The sequence below is a fragment of the Chionomys nivalis genome, chromosome 3 (assembly GCF_950005125.1).
Source record: "Chionomys nivalis chromosome 3, mChiNiv1.1, whole genome shotgun sequence".
Classification (NCBI taxonomy): domain Eukaryota; kingdom Metazoa; phylum Chordata; class Mammalia; order Rodentia; family Cricetidae; genus Chionomys; species Chionomys nivalis.
In genome coordinates, this window is record NC_080088.1 from 8,693,175 (window position 1) to 8,716,347 (window position 23,173).

The window sequence follows — 23,173 nt, forward strand, 5'->3', positions numbered from 1 at the left end:
AGAACCAACCCCTGATGTCAGGCTGGGACATGGTAGCACATGGGTGGTGAGGTCTGGCGTGTACTGGGATGTGGGGACATGGAGGCCCTGAGGTCTGGCGTGTACTGGGACATGGGAACATGGAGGCCCCAAGGTCTGGCGCGTCCTGGGACATGGGAACATGGAGGCCCTGAGGTCTGGCGTGTACTGGGACGTGGGGACATGGAGGCCCTGAGGTCTGGTGTGTACTGGAACATGGAGGCCCTGAGGTCTGGGGTGTACTGGAACATGGGAAATGGAGGCCCTGAGGTCAGGTGTGTCCTGGGACATGGGAACATGGAGGTCCTGAGGTCTGGCGTGTACTGGGACATGGGGACATGGAAGCCCTGAGGTCTGGCGTGTATTGGGAGGCCCTGGAGCTCTCTTCCTCTGGGTTCCTTCAGACACTTCATTCCTGCTCACCCCTCTCACTGCTGATTTTTAAATCACTCCGTCCTTGACTCCAACAGCACATGGCCCTTGCCTCCTTGTGTTGCCTTTATAGCAGATGTCCCAGCGGATAACCAAGCTTGTTAAGTTGAGAATTGGGCTCCTGGCCCTGAGAGGGGGGCATTCAAAGCCCATCTGACATTTGCTGGCCTTTGGTGGCCAACTCGTCCGATCTCACTGGCTGCACACTGGCTGCTGTCTCTCGCTCCTCACACGCCTCGCAGCCCCAGCCACACGGTCGTGATGGAAGTCATCTGTGTCTCCGTGCATGAGAGCGTGCTGGTCGAGCGTTACTGCGTGCTGCCTTCTCTTGTGGAAGAGCAGAATACTGAACATTTTCAAGACCGGGCCATTAGAATACAAGATAATCAGTAAATATTCTAGATAACAAACTGTATATATATTTAATGTATGTTGTGTCACTTAGAGTAATCACTATCAAGTTATAGATAGTATATGAAAGGCAGAGGCATAGAAAACACACACACACACATTTGCGGAACTAACCATTGCACACACATGTGCAGAACTACTCTGGAGGAACTTAACTCTTCTCCCATGCCTTCTTTTCCCTATCCCTTTTATTTCTGTTTGGAGAACCCCTATCTCTGATTACCCATTTCGACTGAGACTTGGTCATTTTGGAGCCACCTTCATACCCCCTCCCCCCATCGCCACTGAACGTGACGGAGTCCACGCTCCCAGCTGAGCCTTCCTTGTTCATTAGCCGCTCTGGAGGTGTTTCCACCGAAGAAAGTTCTCCCTTATTGCTGCCCTTGAGTGTCTCGAGGAAACAGTCAGATCACGGGGGAACCTTTAATAACTACTACAGGAATTAGAAGAACATGCTTGTTACCCCCTTTCCCAGATACCCAAACCAAGACCCTCATGGTACTGCCCAGACTGTAGGGGAAGATGTGGAATTCAAACCCACACACAGGAGTCCATGGCCCTACCACCCAGACTGCACCGAATCTAGTTAAGCAGGACTGACCCTGGTTAGTACATGGCTAGAATGAGAACCCATAGGAAATTTGACTGAGATTGGTTTCTGGCCTACTGAGGGCGCTCAGAGGCAGGAGGAGTTGCTGAGCTTTCTGGGTATTCTGTGACAGCTGCCCCAGGAGTGACTTGGCATGAAAAGACAGCACTCAGCCCCAAATTTATACTGATTTGCTAAAAGAGGAGGCAGATATTTTAATGAGGACAGGAAGAGCTCATGGGTGCTTGCAGCTCAAGGGCCACATGTCCTTTCTATTGAGAACTTCTATTATTTAATCAGCTCTCCTATATTATACAGTCATTAGCTCAGAGATATCTCCTAGAGATTGTCCACATCTGTACCTGTATCTGCACACACAATTTACAGTAAATAGTCATTTTAGAATTTGCTCTTGGGGCCATTAAAGTGACTTAATGGTCCGGGCCCTTGCCAGCCATTCTGATGATCTGTGATGATCTGAACTGTATCAGAGCACACTTGGTGGAAGCAAAGAACCACCTTTGGTAAGTTGTGCTCTGACCTCTGACCTCCACATGCATGCCGTGGTCCATGTGAGCTCCCCCCATCCTAATACACAGATAAGTAAGTGTAATTAAGAAATTTAGGGCCAGGCATGGATATCCCTTTAATTCAGGCACTAGGAGGCAGACACAGGCAGAGCACTGTGAGTTGAGGCCAGGGTGGTCTACCTTGTGAGTCCTTAGGCCGGCTAGGGCTACCCAGTTAGACCTTGTCTCAATAATAAAACTTCTTAGTTTGAATTTGCAGCATGTTTAGAGAAAAATTGGCACTGTACTATAAGCAATTGTTTTTCTACCAAATTGTTGGAGAGTAAGTGGCCCACCACTCCCAGGCATTAGTATGTTTTTTTTTTTTTTCCTACAGTGATAGTGTTCCGCATCACCACCACACTGGAACCCGGATCCTGGGACTAATTTTGGTGCATCTGTGCCATCCACCCCTCCTCCTACCCCGTTTGAGTTTTGTTGTCTGTCCTTAGTACAGCCTACCCAGTTTCCAGTAAAGAACCATGCCTACCCACTTAACTCTTTCTTTACATCCATCCAGCTCCTTAGTGCATTCCTGATTCTCATGAATTTGAGTCTTGAAAACCCAAGCCAGCTGCTGTGTAGAGTCTCTGTGATTTAGCTTCACTCTGTTCGTGCTTTGCATCCCGGGCAGACATGCCATTCTTGAGGATATGCTTGATCTTGTGTCTTCTGAGAGTGGCTGATTTTGACATGTCTTACACATGGTGATGTGTGCTCACCTGGGTCACGTGGTTAAGACGGTACCTGTAGCTTTCTTGCTTGGGACGTTATGCTCCTCTTCCTTGTAAGGATTTTGTAATTTGGAAATGATGTAGATTCCTCATTATAAGATTTCACTTTTATTTTTATCCGCATAGACTCATGGCTTCCTATAACTGTAGTTTAAATGTGTCTCCCCAGCTCCATGTGCTGAAAATATAACTCTCGAAGTCATGGAGTGTTGGTGGTATTTGGAGATGGGGTCCGAACCAATGTGTGACAACATCGTGGGGGAAGGGCATGGCAGAACAGAGTTGCTCGCCTTGTTGAGGGCAGGAAGTAGAGGATAGAGGGATGGAGACAAAAGGGCAGGGGGCAAAATACATCCTTCTGAGGCTCCATCCCAGTGACCTTCAGACAGGCTCAACTTCCTAATGTTTCTCTCACTTCCCAGTAATGCTAACCATTGATTAATTCATATATGAAGTAAGAGCCTCAGGATCTAGGCATTTCTCAGGGCCTCGTCTCTGAACAGTGTGCGAGCCTTTCAGAGATTCTTCGTATGCAAACCCACCAGTTATAATTAGCGATATCGTCTGTCCCGATGAGATCGTATTTATCTTCATACTGAACCCATCCTTGACTTCATTTTTGGAAATGCCTTCCTGGGGATTCCCCTCGTCCACCGTGCTCACTCCTCCTTCGTCAGCCTTGGCCTTTTCCATGTGTGGGTCCTGACATCCTACAAGCCGCCTCAGTGGGTGGGTACCTTCCACGTTCTGGTTACCATGGCTTGTTTTTATTTTACTTGTTTTGAGGCAGGGTCTCACTCGCTCCTCCTGCCTCAGCCTCCCGTGTCATCATGGCTGGCTTACCAGACTTTAAGTCTAGTTTATGGCTACATTGGGGTCGCTCAAGTGTGGACATTTGAAGGGAAGGTTTTATAAGAAGATTGGTTTTGTTCCTAAGCTAAGAAGCAATGAAGTGAGGGCCATTGAGGATTTGTCAGCTGGCGAGAAAGGACGGCTTTGAGCCTCCAGGTGCATTCTTAGGCATGCTATTAAAGACCCAGGAGGAGTTGAGTCCTGTCAAGACCCAGCTCTGCAGATGTCGTAAGTGCTCTTTCCCTACACAAGTTGGTGTTGATAAAATCTCTAAGGAGATGCGAGGGCAGGTTTTTAAGGAGGGGCCTGGACTACGAGAAAGGCCAAACCCGAATCCCATGGAGGGGCAGCCGTGACAGGAGCCAGACAGGCTATTTGACAGTCTCGTTCCATGTCCTGCAAAGGTGGCACCGAGCTGAGAAATGGCATTTGTTTTAGGTTGATGTTTGTGGTCCTCCCCACCCCCAGTTCCCTCCTCTCCCAGTTTTTATCCATCTGCTACCCTAGTGCTGGGAGTTCTGGATTCTACGCCTGCACCAAAGCTTGTCTGTTACCACTTAATATTCTTTCTGTTCTATTGCACTTTGCCACACTAAAAATAACCTACCAGAGCATTTGGCTTTATATGTTTTTATGTATGTGTACACACACATACACATAAACATACATATTTAAATATGCTTATATTTAATTTTAAATTACACGTATATGTCTCTGTATGTCTGTCCACATGGGTGCAAGTGCCAGTGGAGCCTAGAGAGGACTTTGAATTTTCCAAGTATTTGACCTCTTAGATAATAGTAATACTTGAGATGAATAATTAGTTATATGGATAATATAATCATTGAATCATGATTGTATTCTCTAGTCTCGTTTTGCACCTAGATCAAAGGAATAAGGAATTGCTGTTTATTTTGTACTTAATTTACCTAAACTACAGTTCCTATCTGGGTTCCATTTTTATGCAACACAATCCCAGCAGTTTCCACATACAGCACCCTTCCTACGGCCCACAGCTACGGGGCTGTATAATAGAAAGAGAAAGAAATCAAAACCAGAGTTTTTAATCACACTAGGTTTCTACCTTGCTCCTAATTTTCCCCCAATTCCAGTCATCTCTCTCCGTACTCCCCCATCCCTCCTGTTCCCATCTCCACCCACCTGGTCCACTTTGGTTAATAACCCTGGAAGGCATGTCCTTTTCAGAAGGACAATGGAGGAGGAGTAGCTCTGCGGGGGAGGGACTGGGAGAAGGGGGGAAACTGCGGTCAGGATGTAATATATGAGAGAATAATAATAATAATAATAATAATAATAATAATAATAATAATAAAACACCCAGAGTTTTTGAGGTGTAATTTTAAATTCTACTCTATTGATATGGTGCCTGTAAACTAGGCCCTATGTAAATACAACATGGACTCTCAGCCCGGGACTCCAGACTGACTCAGAACAATAACCCTTACTGTGCTGGAGTTGGTACCTGGTCCCTCTCTCCCCAGCCCTAAGCAGGGTACTTGTGTCTATGTCAGAGCTGGGTCCCCTCTCTCCTCCAGCCCTGAGCAGGGTACTTGTCTATGTCAGAGCTAGGTCCCCTCTCTCCCCAGTCCTGAGCAGGGTACTTGTGTCTGTGTCAGAGCTGGTACCTGGCCCCCTCTCTTCCCCAGCCCAAAGCACTTGGTACACAGCGTCTCCTACATAATGGCGGTTGTTGTGATTGTTAACCAGAAGTGATGCTGTCCCTTCACTCTTAAGTCAACACTGGTTTGACAGCCCCATTCAGATCCATCCTTCCTGTCACTGCATACAAAGCTGGGGTGGGGCAGGGGAGTGCCTACAAAGAGCCTGGTTTTGAATGTTGGCTTTTCTGAGTCAGCTTGGCAGCAAATCCATTTGACCACCGGCGTCTCCCAACCCCGAGATACCTTGAATTTGATTTTTGTCCTTTAAAAATGTGGGACTAAGCCGGGCGGTGGTGGCGCACGCCTTTAATCCCAGCACTCGGAGGCAGAGGCAGGCGGATCTCTGTGAGTTCGAGACCAGCCTGGTCTACAGGAGCTAGTTCCAGGACAGGCTCCAAAACCACAGAGAAACCCTGTCTCAAAAAACAAAAAAACAACAACAACAACAAAAAAAAAAAGTGTGGGACTTTAGCGATAAATACTTTCAAGCTGCATTAGATTTTCAATTGTTTGTTTGTTTGTGTGTGTGTGACATGTCTGGATGTTGGTGGAGGCTAGACAAAATGACACACCACCTGAAGCTGGAATTACTGGCAGTTGGGAGTCATTTGACTCAGGAGCTGGGTTCTGGACTTAGATGGAAGAGCAGCCATTCCCTTTAAACACCGAGCCATCTCTCCAGCCCCTAAAATGGTGTTCGTATGTTTATTCGGAAATATTTGTGTTTAGTAAATATGATTCACTCTATACTTTTTTTTTTACTTTTTTTTACTCTATACTTTTCTAATTAAACCTCTCTCTCTCTCTCTCTCTCTCTCTCTCTCTCTCTCTCTCTACTACACGTGTATATGAATGAACACAGGTGAATGCATGCAATAGCACATGTATGAAGGTTAAAGGACAGCCTTGGGTGTTGCTCCTGGCCTTCTACCTTGATAGACACAACTCCTTGTTATTCTGGTACACAAGTCTAACTGGTCCTTAGGCCTCTGGAGACCGTCCTGTTCCTGCCTCCTATTTTCCATAAGAGTGTTGGGGTTATATATATACTCAAAATTTACTTCTGGTTTTTATGTCCATTCTGGGGATTTGAACTCAGGATCTCAAGTGCTTGGCACACTTTATGTATGCTTTTACCCACTGAGCCATCTCTCTAGTTCCTCTCCTGACAAGTTCTTGGATAATAATCATAATGTATTCCACTGGCTGTATTCCTTCCAAGATACTACAGTTTTGTTTCTTACTTGGAAGACGAGCCATTCATAGCTACAGGCAACAATGATCTTTTAAAAAAATTACGTAAAGACGTGGAAAACTAAAGAGCTGGCATCTCCCCTTACAGAGCTGTGTGTGCCTTAGTTGTCACTGATGATTGCAGGGGGCACTGCCGCCCTGTAATTGTTAGGCCTCTGTCTTTGCATGTTCAGGGTTAGCTGTGAGGAACGAGGGTCTATGAATTCAGGTATGAATTTCCCACGGCACTTTCGATGCTTGTTTCAAAAACCTTGAAGCGTGGCTCAAGCATCTGAGATTCTGCTGCCTGATAATATCAGTGTTTAAGGAAAAACTTGTTTTCCGCTCCAGCTACCAGGCTGTGTACACTGGGTTTTTCACAGTCCTCCTCTTACTCATTCCGTTCCCATTTTATCACGGAGGAAACTGAGGCTTGGTCGTGAAGCAACTCTCTCCTGGCATTTGGGTATTGAGCAGCAGACGCAGAATTCCCTGGGCCTTGGGCCAAGTCTCTCATCTCTTCCCCATCCAGCACTTGCCTGGGAACAGTCATGGTTTTGACACATGTTGTTGGGTGTCTTTCACATTGCCCAAGACCTGTTCATTACCTGTTTCAGATTTCATTTGGAGATTAATAATTAACCCCTCAGGGCTTTTCCCATTGTGTCAAGTTCAAACAAAAAGAAGCTGACAAACTCCCATGTTAAATGGAATATGCGTCACAACAGCACAGTGCCCCAACAAGAAACAACAGTTGCCAGGCTTAGCGTTTACTCCACGGAAGCCTGGGTCGATGTCAGCACTCCATTGTCTTCTCAGAACTGTCATGCAAGGAGACGGTGGTGGTGTGGATGCGAGGCCGGATTTACCGCCTGGCAACCAGGCCTGTGATTCCCTTCACCCCAACAGTTGTGGGAAAAGGTGCATTTTTAAACTGAGTCCCAGAAAGAGATAGTAAAGTCTTTTAAATATTTGAATATGCTAATCACATTCGAAAGTATTTTTTGAACAGTTTCATTGCTTTGTCTTCAAGAATTTTGTATGCATCGTGTTAAAAAACAAAAATAATAAACCCGTAATTAGAAATTTTGGTTCATGGCCATTAATGGCTCCCCCCCTTATTATTTATTACTGGCATTACTGATGATGCCAGCCAGTGGGAGGATACTTGCTGGTATTGTATGCAAGAGCCTGGTTTCATCCCCAGCACTGCAAAGAAAGATTTAAAAAAATAATATTAATGGGAAGACACTGTTGAGGATGTACATTAAATGTGAGCAGTAGGAATCATTGTGTAAATTTCTGTAAGTCCTGCATTCTGTTGGCATGAGACACAGTGGGACATTTCTTTCTTTCTCTGATCCCTTTATACCTGGCCTGTGACAGAACTGGGGTGATAGAGGTCTGCATAATACTTCTTTTAAAATTATGTACCCCATCCCTTCTTCCTGTCCTTCCCTCCCCCTCCTCCCTCTTGTGAGTGTGCTATCTGGTTCATGCCCAGTGAGTAAGCAGTGCCAAAGCCAAGGATGATCTCCTCGGGTTCGTCATTGCCGCCTTCCTCACAGTCTGCACGCTGCTTTTATGGCTGATGGTAAAGATTGGGATGAGCCGATAGAACATTGGAGAAGATTCCCAGGTGAGGGTATCGCTGGCATGGTATTGACATCTGGAGCAGCCAGTGTGAGTCAGCCGTCTTGATTACTTGATTAATGCAGGGAGATGAAGTCGTAACAGGCACATTTTGTTATGGTTGTTTCCCACAGCAGGAACTGATGAAACCCTTTCTACAGATTGTCAGTATGTTCTACAAAGGAAGGCTTTAGGTTAGGTGAAGTTGCCCCTCGTTGCCTGTTGGGTCTGAAGGTCTTGATTATAGGCAGTGTGTCTCTGGGAACATGGGTAAAGGCCTTCTGTGGTATGCAACTATCAGAAGACAGTGCAGCTAGATGAGCCCAGCAGAAGTTGAAGGACATGGATGTGGATCCAAAGATGACAGAATCACCCCTGCATCCCCTAGACAACAGATATCCATGACATTACCTAGAAGTGGCATAGGGGCGATGCATGTACCTGGTCCCAGGTTCCTATGGTGATGGACTGATCTGGGGTATGTGTGTGCGCACATATAATTAACTGATTGTACACATACACTTTTACAGTGTCTCGAAAAAACAAAAAAACAAAAAAAAAAAACAAAAAAAAATCACAGTGTAATATATACAACACACAGCTGACGGCGGTGACCATTTTTCATACACATGGTCCAGTGGTGTTAAGTGCATTCCCGTCCATATAAACATGGCCATCCAACTCCAGTACTGTTTGCTTTCTTAAGCTGAACGTGTGTGCATTCCACAGCCGATCACTGCCCTTTGCTTGCCCTCACCCTCTCTTACACCCACCACCCGCTTTATAAAACAATGAGTTTGATTAATACAATGCTTTCAGAGATCCCCTGTTCTTACATGCTGCTAGGTGATGGTGGATGTTCACTCATTCTCTTAGTTCTCTTGTCCTGGTGCCTTTCTCTTAACATGTGACATGGCACTGAGTGAGAGTGTGTGTGCGCGTGCACGTGACCATATGGAGACCAGAAGTCACCATCACGTGTCTTTCCTGATCACTTTTACACCTTATATTTTGAGACACTATCTCTCACTGAACCCAGAGCCTGCTGACTTGGCTAGACTGACCAGCCCACCCCAGGAGACCTCTTGTTTGTGTTCCCCAGCACTGGTATTCCAGGGTTATGCTAGCGCGTCTGCCTTTTATGTAAACGCAGGTCCTCTTACTTGGGCAGTAGATCCTTTGCTGTTTGAGCCAGCTCCTCCCCTCCCTACCAGAGTGAATGAGAAGTAAGTAAGGGTCTGTCCCAGCTTCAAACTGGAACCAGAGAAAACGAGGTTCTGTATGACAGGAGGGTGTGTTTTGTTCCTTGTTAAACAGGCATGGAGGCAATACTGACATTTTGTATCTTGTGGATGATGTGTACACAGTTGGAATGTAACTTTCCTCATGCCTTGTCATTTTTTTTTAATATTTATTTATTTATTTATTTATTATGTATACAATATTCTGTCTGCGTGTATGTCTGCAGGCCAGAAGAGGGCACCAGACCTCATTACAGATGGTTGTGAGCCACCATGTGGTTGCCGGGAATTGAACTCAGGACCTTTGGAAGAGCAGGCAATGCTCTTAACCACTGAGCCATCTCTCCAGCCCCCATGCCTTGTCATTTTTGCCTGGGTTAAAAATGATAGTTTTCACTGTTGCGTTTGGGAGAAGCCAGTTCTCTCCCTTCATCCTAGAGATATCGGGGCTTGGCCTCAGGTTGTCTGGCTTTGTAGCAAGTGCCTTTACCTACTGAACCGTCCTGCCTGCCTTCTGGATAGAGCAGCGTATGGAACTGGACTTGGGTGGAGTTCAGTTAAGATTGAGGCCAATTGTTGAAGGAACTTTGTAAGATGGAAAATGCCACCAGGGTCTTATTTACCTTCGTGAGAAACCGAACCGAGCGGGGTGGCACAGCACAGATGGCTCACTGTTCCTGTGAGTGCGAGAGAAACAGATCCAAACAGGAGGCTCAAGAGCTGGCACCGTGGTGCCAACATTAGCTCAGGCCTCACACAGTCGCTGCTTCCCCGTGCTTGAGCGGAGCGTGGCATCAGCAGAAGCAGAAGGCTGCTGTTATTTTGATCGCCAAGCTCTAGTCGGTGAATACACTTGATTAATCCCCTCCCTCTTCTCATGGATGCTATTTTGAATGGAAAATCACTACGTGGAAAATAAATCTCTACATTGATTATGTGCATCGCCCCTCCCCCATACCAATTTGGAGTGTCTCTCAACAGCCCATGTATGTGCCCAAAGGGAAGGCTATGGACTGCGCCTTGTGAGGATTTGGGGACCTTACCTTTCCCCTTGTTATCTTTTTTCACTCTTTATCCATGGAGTGACTTTTTATCGAGCACAAGTACCCTCCATGAGCTCCTCTCCACAGGACCAAGAGCAATGAGGCCAGATGAGCATGGACTAGAGCCTCTAAAACCATGAACCAAACAACCCTTTTTCCTTTATGGACTGATGATTTGAGCTATTTGTTGGTGATGAGAAACTGAACACAGCATCATTGGGTGGTGGAGCACAGCATGGTCAGAGCACTCGTGAGAATCTTAAGTCACAGAGAAGTTAGCTGGCTTGTGCCAAGTTAGCAGGTTAGGTCAGTTCTGGAAAAGGATTCCCGATTACCCACCTACGGTGTGTGTTCTTTCATTTGGCCCATGAAGAAGCCGCTTTAGGAGGCAGCCTTAAGCCTAAATTCTTTGCTTGTCTTCCCTGAAGGTGGGTATTCTCATAAAGGGGTATGCTTGGGCCTTGGAGGGGGTGCGCCTCCTGAGCCTTCTCAGGACTGGTTTGGTTTAAATGAGGACTTGCCACTGGCTGGGAGGCAATGCTCCCCCATCATGCTGCATTAGTCAGGATCAGGGTGTAGGAGGGTATTGAACAATCATCCTGCCCCTCCCCCCACGGGTTGGCTTTCAAGCTGAACTCCAAGCCCCAGCTGTGTTGGAATTGAGGCCTCGCTGAGGACACCCCCACACACTCTCCCTGCTGTGCACTTGAAGTCTTGGATCAGAGGTGGGAGAGGGTGGTGATTTCAAGGCTGGAACTGAAGTACTGCCAAGAGGGAAGCTCGTGGACTCCAGGCCTGCACGGTTTGTATGTGTGTCGCAAGACAACCGGGAGGAGGCTTAAACGAAGACCTGCTTTGTTAACCTGGTGCTGAGTTGTGTGTGGCTCTGGTCTACAGTCTACGGTATACTGATCCTGCTTCCCATGTCCACGTGAAAGCATCACAATGCTGGACGGAGTTGGCTGGAATGGATGCCTGGGATCCCTGGAGAGCACACACCAAGTCGGCTCGTGGGCCAGTAGAGTTAGCCAGAAACACCTGCTAGGTTCTCATTGTGAGCCCTCTGCGGGGACAAGCACTTTAGGATCCCATCATCTGGCAGACACTGGTGCCTTCCCCTGTATAACGGAGAACAACAAAGTCAGTTGGAACTGGTAACTTGTCCGCTTGGCCAGGCTCTGGGGTCTAGTTGTTTGGTCAAGTCTCCTTCCTGTTTTTCACTTGTATGCGTAGTAGTGGGGAGTTGTGGGTGTAAACAATGTAAGTGGACACATCCTGTTGACCACCAGGACAGAAAGTAATAGGAGTGATCTTGTAGTCTTATCAGGAGAGATTGTTTTTTGTTTGTTTGTTTGTTTGTTTTTGTTTTGCTTCGTTGAGAAGTATGTTCTCAGGTAGCCCGCCATAGCCTTGAACCTAATTTGTGGCTCAGGATGGCACAGAACTTCGGGTCCTGTTGCCTCTGCCTCCCATGTCCAGTTTATGCGTTGCTACATGTTGGCTAAGCATGCATTCTACTGAGCTATAGTCCCAGCCCTGATCTTGTCTGTATTTTAAGACAGGGTCTGTGTCTATAAGGCTAGCTGGTCTGGAACTTACTATTGTAGCTCCGGCTGGCCGTGAATTTGCATTTCTTCTGTCTTTATTTCCCAAGTGTTGGAATGATAGGTGTGAGCCAACAGACCTAGTCACAACAGACAATTAAGACAAATAACCAAATAATTGATAATGGGACTCCAGAGGAGAAAGGGGAGAGGTGAAGAAACCTCGGGAGATCAGAGCTATGCAACGTTGTTTTCAATAAAGGCTTTATTATAACAAGTGAGCAGACATCTTGGTGCTTCACTTGCACCTCATTGGATCTAAAGTATGAAGATAGACATCTCTTCTTTCAAAAATCATGCAGGTGGAAGCTCCTCCTGGGTAAATCTCCAAGTCTTCAGAATGATGTTTCTTTACCTACGTGGGTCTTCCCTCTGCTTGTGCAAGAAGCATCCATGTCAGCTAGTGGGCCAGGGACTGAGTGGATGCCAGCATAAATTCGTCTTGAGTGGCGTTAGTTTAGTTTATGCAGTGGGATAGACTGGACAGAAGGGGAATAATAGTGATGGAGATTAAAGCAAGGGGGCTCAGAGTAGGCTGGGAATGGAAGGGAAGCAGCAGATACAGAAGGTACTTCAAGGACCTTGTGAGTGGAACAAGGGGTGAGGAAGGAGGCAAGGAAAGACAGATGTGAGATCCCAGGAAACTCCAGCTAAATACCAAGGAGCAGGGTTTTCATGTGTGCTGTCTCTCTTCAGCTTCAGCACAGACCTGTAAGAGGAAGCGGCCCATTAAATATCATATTGCACCCATTTCTGAACCCAGATATCTGTTTACCTTTACATACCATAATGCCTTGTTCAACAGAATTGTGAGTATGGGAGTTTTTAACTGTGAGATCACAAGTACCAATGCAAGTTCCGTGGAGGTGCCCGGCAGAGTAGGAAGGGCTGGGAGGATTGAGGCAGGCCACTGTAGCTGGGGAGTCCTGTAGAGTCAGGGGAGGAGTGAGGGAGGAGGGAGAGTGGCTGGGAGGATTGAGGCAGGCCACTGTAGCTGGGGAGTCCTGTAGAGTCAGGGGAGGAGTGAGGGAGGAGGGAGAGTGGCTGGGAGGATTGAGGCAGGCCACTGTAGCTGGGGAGTCCTGTAGAGTCAGGGGAGGAGTGAGGGAGGAGGGAGAGGGGCTGGGAGGATTGAGGCAGGCCACTGGAGCTGGGGAGTCCTGTAGAGTCAGGGTAGGGGTGAGGGAGGAGGGAGAGTGGCTGGGAGGATTGAGGCAGGCCACTGGAGCTGGGGAGTCCTGTAGAGTCAGGGGAGGAGGGAGAGGGGCTGGGAGGATTGAGGCAGGTCACTGGAGCTGGGGAGTCCTGTAGAGTCAGAGGAGGAGGGAGAGTGGCTGGGAGGATTGAGGCAGGTCACTGTAGCTGGGGAGTCCTGTAGAGTCAGGGGAGGAGTGAGGGCGGAGCCTAGAGTTGGTGAAAGAGGAGTGAGTGTCTGAGTGAAGGGGAGTGGCTATCAGGAATGCAGAGCAACGGAGCCAGGAGTCCACTGAGGCTGTGACCACATGGTTGCCTAACAAGACCTCCTTCTGTTAGTAATGGCTCCCTGGATTGGAAGGTCGCCACACACTGGGATTTTTTTCCGGAAGATGAGTGCCCTCCCCTACTCTTACAAACTATGAGGATTAAAATTTTGTCTGATTTTAGCAAACTATCTCCTTCTAAAAGTAACTTTTAAAAATTATTTTCTGTGGCTTGCTATTGTTAGCCATCATTTTTCTAGACCAATCGCTGCAATTTCTTCGCCACTTCCTCCAACTGTGTCTAAAATTATCCACACAATAAAATGCAGTGTGCCTGGAAGCGCCTTCTCTAGCTTATCACATCTGGAATGGTGGAAACCGTGTTGTGGAAGGCAGACGTGTGTGTTCTGTTGTATTTTCATTGTCTGCATATGGCATTGTCTAACTATCAGAGAAGGGAGTTTTATTTCTGTTTGTTGTGAAAACACACACACACACACACACACAACTTAATGGTTTTTCAGAAACCTTAGGTTTTCAGTGCATATCCCCAGGAATGGCAGTATGTTAAAATCCTTAATATTCTGGTATTCTTGTATTCTGGGGAAGGCTGACCTTTCTATGACGCTGCTTCCTATTAGGTTTACATGTAAAGTTTAGACCTTACATATGAGAATAAGCAGCTTTTTAGTAAGCAGGCAAAACAGAACAGTAAGGCAGCTGGAGAAATGGCTCAGTAGTTAAGAGCACCCACACAATGGCTCATAACTGTCTCTTAACCTCAGTTCCAGGGGTCTGATACCCTCTCCTGGCCTTCCCTGGGCACCGAATAGACCCTGTAAAATGACACACGCTGTTTTGCATTTACTTTTACGTCTCTATGGATTTCTCTGTGGTTCTCATGCAGTGAGAATGCCTATAGTTTATTAGTTCAGATGTGTAGTCAGGGCGCAGCAGTGCGTGTTGGCACCGTTTGGGGTGGGCATGCGCTTCGGGGTGGGCATGCGCGTGGGATGTCTGTACCGCGCCTTACGTTATCAGTGCCTGCGCGCTGCTGTCGCACCGGTTTTCCTGAGCCAGGCCTGGCGTCTGTCTTGCTCTCTGTGTGGTCCCACAGCTATTACTTGGCAATAAATGTCAAGCTTTTTAATCCAGTTGCTGTCACAGGAGACACAGATTTTCCTTGTTATTTTATGTATTGGTTTTTCCGCAGGGGCTTTGATGTGTCTGTGTTTCAGAGCCTTCCCAGAACTCCCTTCATCGTGAAAGAGGCTGATTATACTCATGACTTCTACGGAGTAGGCACATCTGTGTGGTGCTGTGGTTTTTATTTTATTTTGTTGCTGCTTTCCTTCTCCTTTTACAAATTTAACTAATGAATCCATCGCATGACACCCCCCCCCCCCCCAATTTGTTATTTGGCTATGGCGAATATTAGACATTAGTTACTCCATCAAACCAACGTCACCGACGCTTTTAAAGTGAATCCCAGTCTCTCCTTGCCCCTACTCTTTCAGGGTCCCGGTCCAACTCCAGGATGCCTTTTCTTACTCTCAACCACGTGTTGGTGGAAAAGAGATAGTCTCACAGGCCCTTATCACTGGGATGCTGGGCATGGGGGCCGGGTCACCGCAGGAGCCAGTCAAGGAAACATGGGTTGCTTTTCTGGGGTGGAAAATAGACTCCCAGACCATTCTGTCCTCTTACTTTTGAAGAGAATGGTTTGTGAGAAAGTTTGACCTGAATTACTCTGAACTCCACAGTTGTCTCTTCCTCCCTGTTGTCTCCCTGTCTGCTCTTCGCTACCGGGTTGGTTGCCTTTGCTGGCCTGACTGCCCAGGGAACCAGAGCATCAGGAGAGTTCCCCAATGTCTTCCGCCTCTCCTGACTTCTCATCTTACTTGATGGGAAGGTTGATTGGGATACTATATATTTTTCAAGGGCTCTCAGATGCTTGTCTTTGTGCATCTAGGTTATATTTGCCGTGATTCACACACCTGAGGGACCGTGGTTGCTGAAAACCTTATTTAAAAAATTAAGTGGATTGTAAGGAATGAGTGAGCATAGGGGTACCTGCAAGACTAGGGAATTCTGGAGGCTGGACTTGAATCAGAGTTAAGGTAGAAGCATCGTTTCTCTCTTTAGAGTGAGCTACTGCTGCTCTATACTGTAATCATGATTGCAGCTGCTGGTGTGGCCCATACAGGTGTGCCCGAGACAGTGTCTAAACATCTGTCCTCTCACTGGTTCTCCGAGGGGTTCTGTTGTTTTTTATTTTGTTTTAGTCTTGGCCCTTTTGTTGGGTGGAATTGGCTGTTAGCTGCGTCTTCACCTGATCTTGTTTGAGAGGCGATCTCCTTCTTGTGGTGTGTCCTCCCTAGCTGGTGTCCCTTGTGGTGTGTCCTCCCTAGCTGGTGTCCCTTGGGGTGTGTCCTCCCTAGCTGGTGTCCCTTGTGGTGTGTCCTCCCTAGCTGGTGTCCCTTGTGGTGTCTTCTGCTCCTGTCTCCTCCCAGTTCACATATGGGAACCCGAGACTTAAAGTAATGGTGGAAAGAGGTGGTGGCTTTGCCAGGTGGTTAGGCCCTGAGAACGCTGCGCTCAGAAATGAGTAGTGACTTTATAAAAGAGGGTTGAAGGGGCGGGAGAGGTGGCTCAGCATTCACGAGCACAGGCTGTTTTTGCAGAGGGCCTGGGTCAGTTTCCAGCATCCACATGGCAGCTCACAACCATTTGTAACCCAGTTCCCAGGCATCTGATGCCCTCTTCTGGCCTCCGTGACCACCAGGCATGAACATGATTCACACACTCACACACACACACACACACACACACACACACACACACACACACGTTGCTCATACACATGAAATAAAAATAAATCTTTAAAAAAAGAAAAGGGCCCTGGCAAGAGACCTTCAGATAGTGAGAAACAGGTTTTCCCTAGACACCATATCTACTGGCCCCTTGATTTGGGACCATTTAGTCTCCAGAATTATGAGGAATAAATCTTTACTTTTTATAAATTATTCTGCTGAAGGTGTTTTGTTATAACAGCACAAACTGACTAATACAAAGAAGGGAATAATTTCATTTTTTCCTTAAAAAAAGCATTAAAAATAAATACCAGTTTTCACAGAGTTTATGTTTAAGGTACTATAACAGGTTCAAGTGATAATGATTTTGTTTTTAGTCAAAAAAGGAGTTGTTTTATTCTTCTCTGTTTTACGATTAAATCCCCATCACCAGCCATTTCTTCCCATCCTCTTAAGTCAAGCTAACTGTTTAATCCTTTAAAGACCAGGTCCGACAGCTGCTTCTTGCAGAATTGATCAGATTTTTTTGTTTTTTGGCCCGTCATTCCGGTATTAATAATGTCAAAGTGGTCATTACAGCGTGAGGAAGTTGTCAGCCTTCTCTTATGTTGTAGGCATCATGGGAAAACGGTCTCACGCCTCATCTCACACAGACACCAGCCACCCAGGGAACCTTGGTGGAGCTGAACTGGGTAGTGTAGGCTTTACCTGATATTCTACTTGAGTCAAAAAATTGACAGGTTTTAGACAGTCCAACCATAACTGTGATAAAATCTATTTTTAGATGCTCCGTTCAGGTGATCTTGTCTCCTGTAAGATGCAGCATTGTTTGATGTCCCACTGGGAGGGGGAAAGGGGTCTCTGATTAAAGCCGAATACGCCATTGTGAGTATAAGATGCATTCAATTTCAGAGTTCCCAAAACGGAAATAGTGGGTTCTCAGAATCGACGATGTAATTGTGTTTCATCTGCTAGAGCTTGAGGGCTTGATTGTGCAGCTGCCAAACAACCTGAATGGTTTTCAAATGAAGTATCAAGGCCCTTTTGAAGGATTCTTGTGCCTAAGAGCGAGCGTGTGTACAGGAGTGTTTCACACTGGGGTTCCAGAAATTGATTCTGGACTTCAGGCTCTTTGGACTTCAGTGTACTACTCCATCTTGTGATACATCGTCGTCTATAGATTCAGATCCTGGATCTTCTCTTGTAAAAGATGGGGACTGAATCAGGTGTGGAGGTCCTAGCACCCAGAAGGCAGGTGGAGCTTAAAAAAAATGGAGCCTCAATGGGGAAAGAATTTTTGTGCACTTTGAAAATCCTTAGGAGGAGTTATTTTAAAACAATTTAAAAAGCCATTCAACTTAATTTCAAAGTGCATGACTGTGTTAATGCCAAAATGGTGGATTCCCATTATCACACTTATCAACTCCCTTTGGTTATTAGTGACACGCTGAAATGGTAATCACATATTCATAAACCTATACAGACTTAACGTTGCTAGAGTGTCTCCCTTCCTCTGCATTGCCAGCGGCATGGCCTCCTTCCACCTGGAGGTTGCAACAGCGCTGTCTTCTCTGAGGACCTGCATCCAGTAGCATCCTGATAGAGCCAAGGGAGGAAGCCGCCCAGGAGAAGAGCGGGATTCTTTCTAGATGGCCATGTAGGGGGCAATGGAATGATTCCTCCACCTCCCATTAGAGTTATAGTTTCTCTGTCCTCTCTGTGTCACAGAGGTCCCAACCCTTGTTCCTTATAGGCCGTGGCCTCACCCAGGAGACTCCCTGTGAATGGCAGCTCTGGGCAGGGAGTTTGGCTTGTGGAGACGTTTGGAGAATGAAGCAGTGGACAGTGACCTCATTTTCTGTATGCTGGTTGGGCTGGAATACGACACCCCCTCAGGCTGCACAGGAATATCCAGGGGTTACCGTAGAGAGGGCAATGGCACTTTCAGATCTTGGGCCTTCGAGGTGACAGCAGCCTCTGTGGCCTTGTCTCCCTTGCTGTGGTGCCTTTCTTCTTGACAGGGATCTGAAATGATGTGTTTGGGAGAGACTCCCTCCTGTCTCTCTGCTGATCATTAGGTTTGGAAAACCAAGAAGCACATCCCCTTCCTGGGCCATCGGTTCTGGACAGCGAAGGAGGAGCAGGTCTCACCTACCATCCATCTTGCCACGTGTCCCAGGAAACCGGCCTTTCTTCTGCATGGGGAAAGCTTTAGTTTCCATGAGAACAAGAGGCAGATCTGTGCGAGGGAAGAGATCTGAGGGGCTTGATTGTGGAAGATTATTGTTGAGCAAAGTGGTGTGTTTTGGAAGCTCTCCTGAACTGAGATGCTGATGCCAGCCTTACTCTGGCATGCAGTGTAAGGAAGGATTAAAGCGCTGTGTTTCAGCCGAGGTTGAACGCGCTTCTTCCTGGATCCCGCCCTTGCCCTCTCTTACTTTGTTCTCACGGACTCTGAGGCAACCTTTGCTGTTACTAGGAATGGCCGACAGTTAAGCCTCATGGCGGTGAGGCAGTGAAGGACAAGGCTGCAGCATTAGACGTTAGTTACATTTATTTTCTTTCCTGTTCTTTTAGGGGAGTGGGAATAAGACATTCCATTTTCTCATACAATATCACGTGTGTGCTTCTTGATGCAGCTCTGACTTGAAGTGAGCAGTGTCAGGAGCCAAGAGCCCGAAGCTGTGCTCTGGTCTCAAAAGGCCATTCTGCTCCGACGCTGTGTGAGATTCTCAAGTGATCCCTTGCTTTACAGCTTTTAGAAATGACGGAGAGAAAGATGGGGCTTGGGGTCACTGTCAGTGTCCTGAAAGGGTCCTCACATCCACTTGAGCATGCTGGCCTCATTGCAGCCATTCTTAGCACCAGGCTGTGTGGATGTTTGGGAGTTCAGCTCAGCAGCTGCGGAGCGGATCCCTGCAGGACTGGTGGTTTCCAAGTCCCCTCAAATGACACTGGTAGGAAGCACTGCATTGGTGATGGTGTCCCAGGGCCTTGGCGGCTCCCAGCTGGAGGTGTCCGAGTGTGGCTGCACATGAAGAACTCCAGGAAACTTAAGAGTATTTGGGCCCAAAGCCATCAACACAGTGCGAGCCAGACACTGTGTGTTCCATAATTGTAGCTCCTCCCAGGTAGGGGTCGGACAGATGACTTCAGTCTGAAATAGGCGTCTGTCCCAGCGGAACCTGTTTGTTAAGCATTTCCAGAGATCCGGTGCTTGAAAATTGCAATTATTTTAGTAGGGGGCCCCCAACTTATAGCCTACACCCCAGCAAGTGGTGATTCTGGTAATCCGCCTCTTGCTTCATTACCTTGGGGGTATACTTGGCTATATTAGAAAACAGCATTGCTCAGAACTAGGGCAGTGGGGTGGACATGGAAACTTGGAGATTTTCATTTAGCTGTTTAAAGTATCTATTGATACTGGTTGAGCTAAAAATTGTTTCATTACTGTTTTATAGAATAAGAATTGGGATCCATATCATGCTCACTCTTCTCTACTGAGAGGTAATTGATTTTTGTGCTGAGACTCTTGATCCAGCCCGAGAGCTCTCAGTGGTCACACGGTTCCCCCCGGGAAGCAGGTGGACTCTCATCCTTGTGTGTGACTCCACTGGAGCCTCAGCTCTTACAAACACTACATAAGTACAGTCTTGGCGGAGCTGTCATTGCTGTCAGTTGAGTACGGCCACTGATCTGGGCCAAAGTATCTGACTCCTCTCCACCCCTCCATCATAGTCCAGCACCTTGGATGACCACATTGTCCAGAGAGAGCCTGCCAGGGAATGATAACCACTGTTTCAGAATTTAAAGTTTGTCTTTATTTCCCCGTTCAGTTGTCAAAATAAAGAAATATACATGAAATCGGTTACTGCGCCTGTGAGGAAGGGTGGAGTTCCTGTGTTTGCGGTGGGCGCTGCTGAGAGACTGGTGTGGACACTGTGGCTTTTACAGATGTCAGGGGGGCTCTACCAGGGTTCCTGTGAAATTAAGCTGGGTGTGCAGCTTGGTAGGCGTACCCTGTCACCCTTGCTTCCCACTTTGACTTTGTTTCTTTTTCCAGTAGTAATTGCTTTTATTGTTTTTATTTTCAATTTTATTCTATTTGTATGTGTGGGAGTATTGCACAGACAGAAGGATGGACACACACACACACACATACAAATCTTGAGCTCATCATGGCGCATGTGTGAAGTCACAGGACAGCTTGTGGGAAATGTTCTCCTTCTGCTGTGACATCTCCTGTACTCTACTTGGATCTTCAGGCTTGGTGTCAGGACCCTTTACTTACTAGGCCATCTTTCTGGCCCCTCTATTTTAAATTAGTTCGGTATGGAAGTCTCTCCAAGTCTTTAATTAACAATTTAAAAAATAAATAAAAAACTGATGAATTTTTTTCTCTTGATTTTTAAATCATTAAACAAGTTCTCGTACCCTAGATCAATTGATTGATCTATCCGTCCTGTATGTTCTATCCATCCACCCACCCATCCACCCATCCATCCATCCACTTATCCACCCACCCATCCCCTCATCCATCCATCTATCCATCCATCCACCCATCCCCTCATCCATCCACCCATCCACCCATCTACCCATCCATCCATCCATCCACCCATCCACCCATCTACCCATCCATCCATCCACCCATCCACCCATCTACCCATCCGTCCATCCACCCATCTACCTATCTATCCATCCACTCACTCATCCATTCGCCCCCCAATCTACCCACCCACCCACCCAATCCATCCACCCACCCATCTACCATTGCATTCTAATTTGGGAGCTAATATGAACACTAAAATCTAAATATTCCTAGCATTTATTGCAGTGTGAGGGGAAAATGTTCAGAACTTTAACACTGCCGTAGTCCTCTCCCACGTTTAGGTTTTGAGCGAAAGAAAACTTTCTGGTTCTTAATAATTGACTAGTCACAGATGTTTTGGGGCATAAAAAAAGGGCCAGGTACACTTACGTGGAATTTAGTGATGGAACCTGGCCATTGAAGACAAGTATAACACTCTTTACTCTGTTCACCCATTGGTTTTTGTAAAGCAACACAGAACAAAACAGTCAACCCCAGCCCCAGCTCAGAGCAGCAGAGTGTCCTGCTGGAGCATCACAGAACTTTTGAGATGTCAGCTTTATCTCAGCCATCCCACAGGACTGGGGCAGTGGGACTTTTCAGCCCTGTGTACCTATCCTCACCCAGTGCAGACTCCCCTCGGCAGACTGGTCATTTGATACCTGGCAGGGAAATTGTGAGGAAGGCCAGTTGCAGTGAGTTTGAAAACCTCAGTGCTTCAGAGTGGCTGCCTCCATGTGTAGAAGTAAGCTGGCTGGGACTGCTGAGCTTTGCCAGCTTGCCTTGTGTGTGCACAGGAGCCCTGGCAAGCTAAGTGTGCCCCGTTGCCAGCCGGGTTAATCTGGTCCCCAGATTGTTCCATAACAAACGTAAGGGATAGACTCCGTTCATCTTGTAAGATTCAGTTTCAGCAAACCTGGTAGCGTGCTAGCCCCCTTCACAGCCGCCCATCCCGCAGTGTGCTCCTTATGGTCTATGGACATTAAACTGTAGTGGCAAGGCTAGCTGATCACCGGCTAGGCAGGCAGTGGTTATGTAACATAGACGGGCTCATTTAATGCTCATAACAACCAATAGTCTGGAGCTCTTGTTATCCCCAGTTTTAGAGGGTGGATTAATAGTCCATCCCTAATCATTCTGCAAGTGAATTTTCAGCTTGCAAAGCCAGGTCGTGATAAGTGCATGCAGTGGTCCCCAGGCTTAAACTCCTGTCGCTGAGCTTGGTGCATAGTTGCCTTCCGATTGTCTGGAACTCTCTGTGAGTCTTGAGGAAAACCCAGGGCTCCCATGTTTCTCAAGGCACCCTGGCACGCGTTCACAAGGTCACCGTGGTGTCCAGACACTCACGGCCACAGTGAAGTGCTTGTTGGCACACTGTGCACTTAGCATATCTGCTAACTACAAAAGAACAAACGCGGGCTCCCTTTTAGGCTCTACCCCTTGTTTCAATCCCATAGACGAGGCTATGGGTAAATGTTTTCCCCCCAAAATCAGGAGGAAAAAAATGCATACCCAAAAGACTCGGCATTGTTCCCATTTGAATAACGCCGTACACTTTTGTCCTTTCCGCTAGTTCCTTTGTTCGGTTCTAGAAGAATAAAGATAGAAAACATTGTAATGCTGGTAGATAGGATAATTTGTTTTTAAGTATAAAAACTGCACTATCAGCCTCCGCGGTGCAGGTGGAGGGACAGCCGCCTGCAGGCCGCTTTGCCAGCGAGGATCCAGCCTTGCAAATTATTGGCAGCTGGCACGGTAATGAGTCCATTTCAATTCAAATGGGTTGTTGCTTATTAATATCTGCCGGTTCCTAAGCAATTCAGGAACCGCTTTGAAATTTGGGAAATTTGCAGAGAGCAGTAGAAGGGGGGTGCCTAGGGCAAGGGGACAGACAGGATGGCAGGGGGGGCAGTCGTGGAAAGGGCACACATTGTGGGTTAATAACGGGGTAAGGCTGGAACTTCTGTTCCTCCCCCTGCCAGCGTGAGTCACGGGGCTTCATGGCTAAACAGCACGTTTTCCAAGATAAAGGAGAAACAAAACTCACTGTTCTGTTCCGTGGGGACGTATATATTTATTTACTTACTGCCTTTGTGTGGGTTCCTCGCCACACACCAGGCAATTCTCTCGGTGTTCCCGCTCCAAGTGTTTGCCATCTCAGGTTCCCGCCTTGTACTGCCACCAACCGTGGGTGGCGGCGGCCAGCAGCCCACAGAGAAATGTCTGGTCGGAGAGGGGCAGAGTGAAGTCTCTCCAACATACCCTTCAGGCC

General features: G+C 47.1%; 1 protein-coding gene across 5 annotated transcripts in view; it reads left to right on the forward strand.

Moving 5' to 3' along the window:
• The window catches only part of Tiam1 (TIAM Rac1 associated GEF 1), a 353,183-nt gene that overhangs the window by 193,277 nt on the left and 136,733 nt on the right, over window positions 1-23,173 (forward strand). The window lies entirely within an intron of this gene.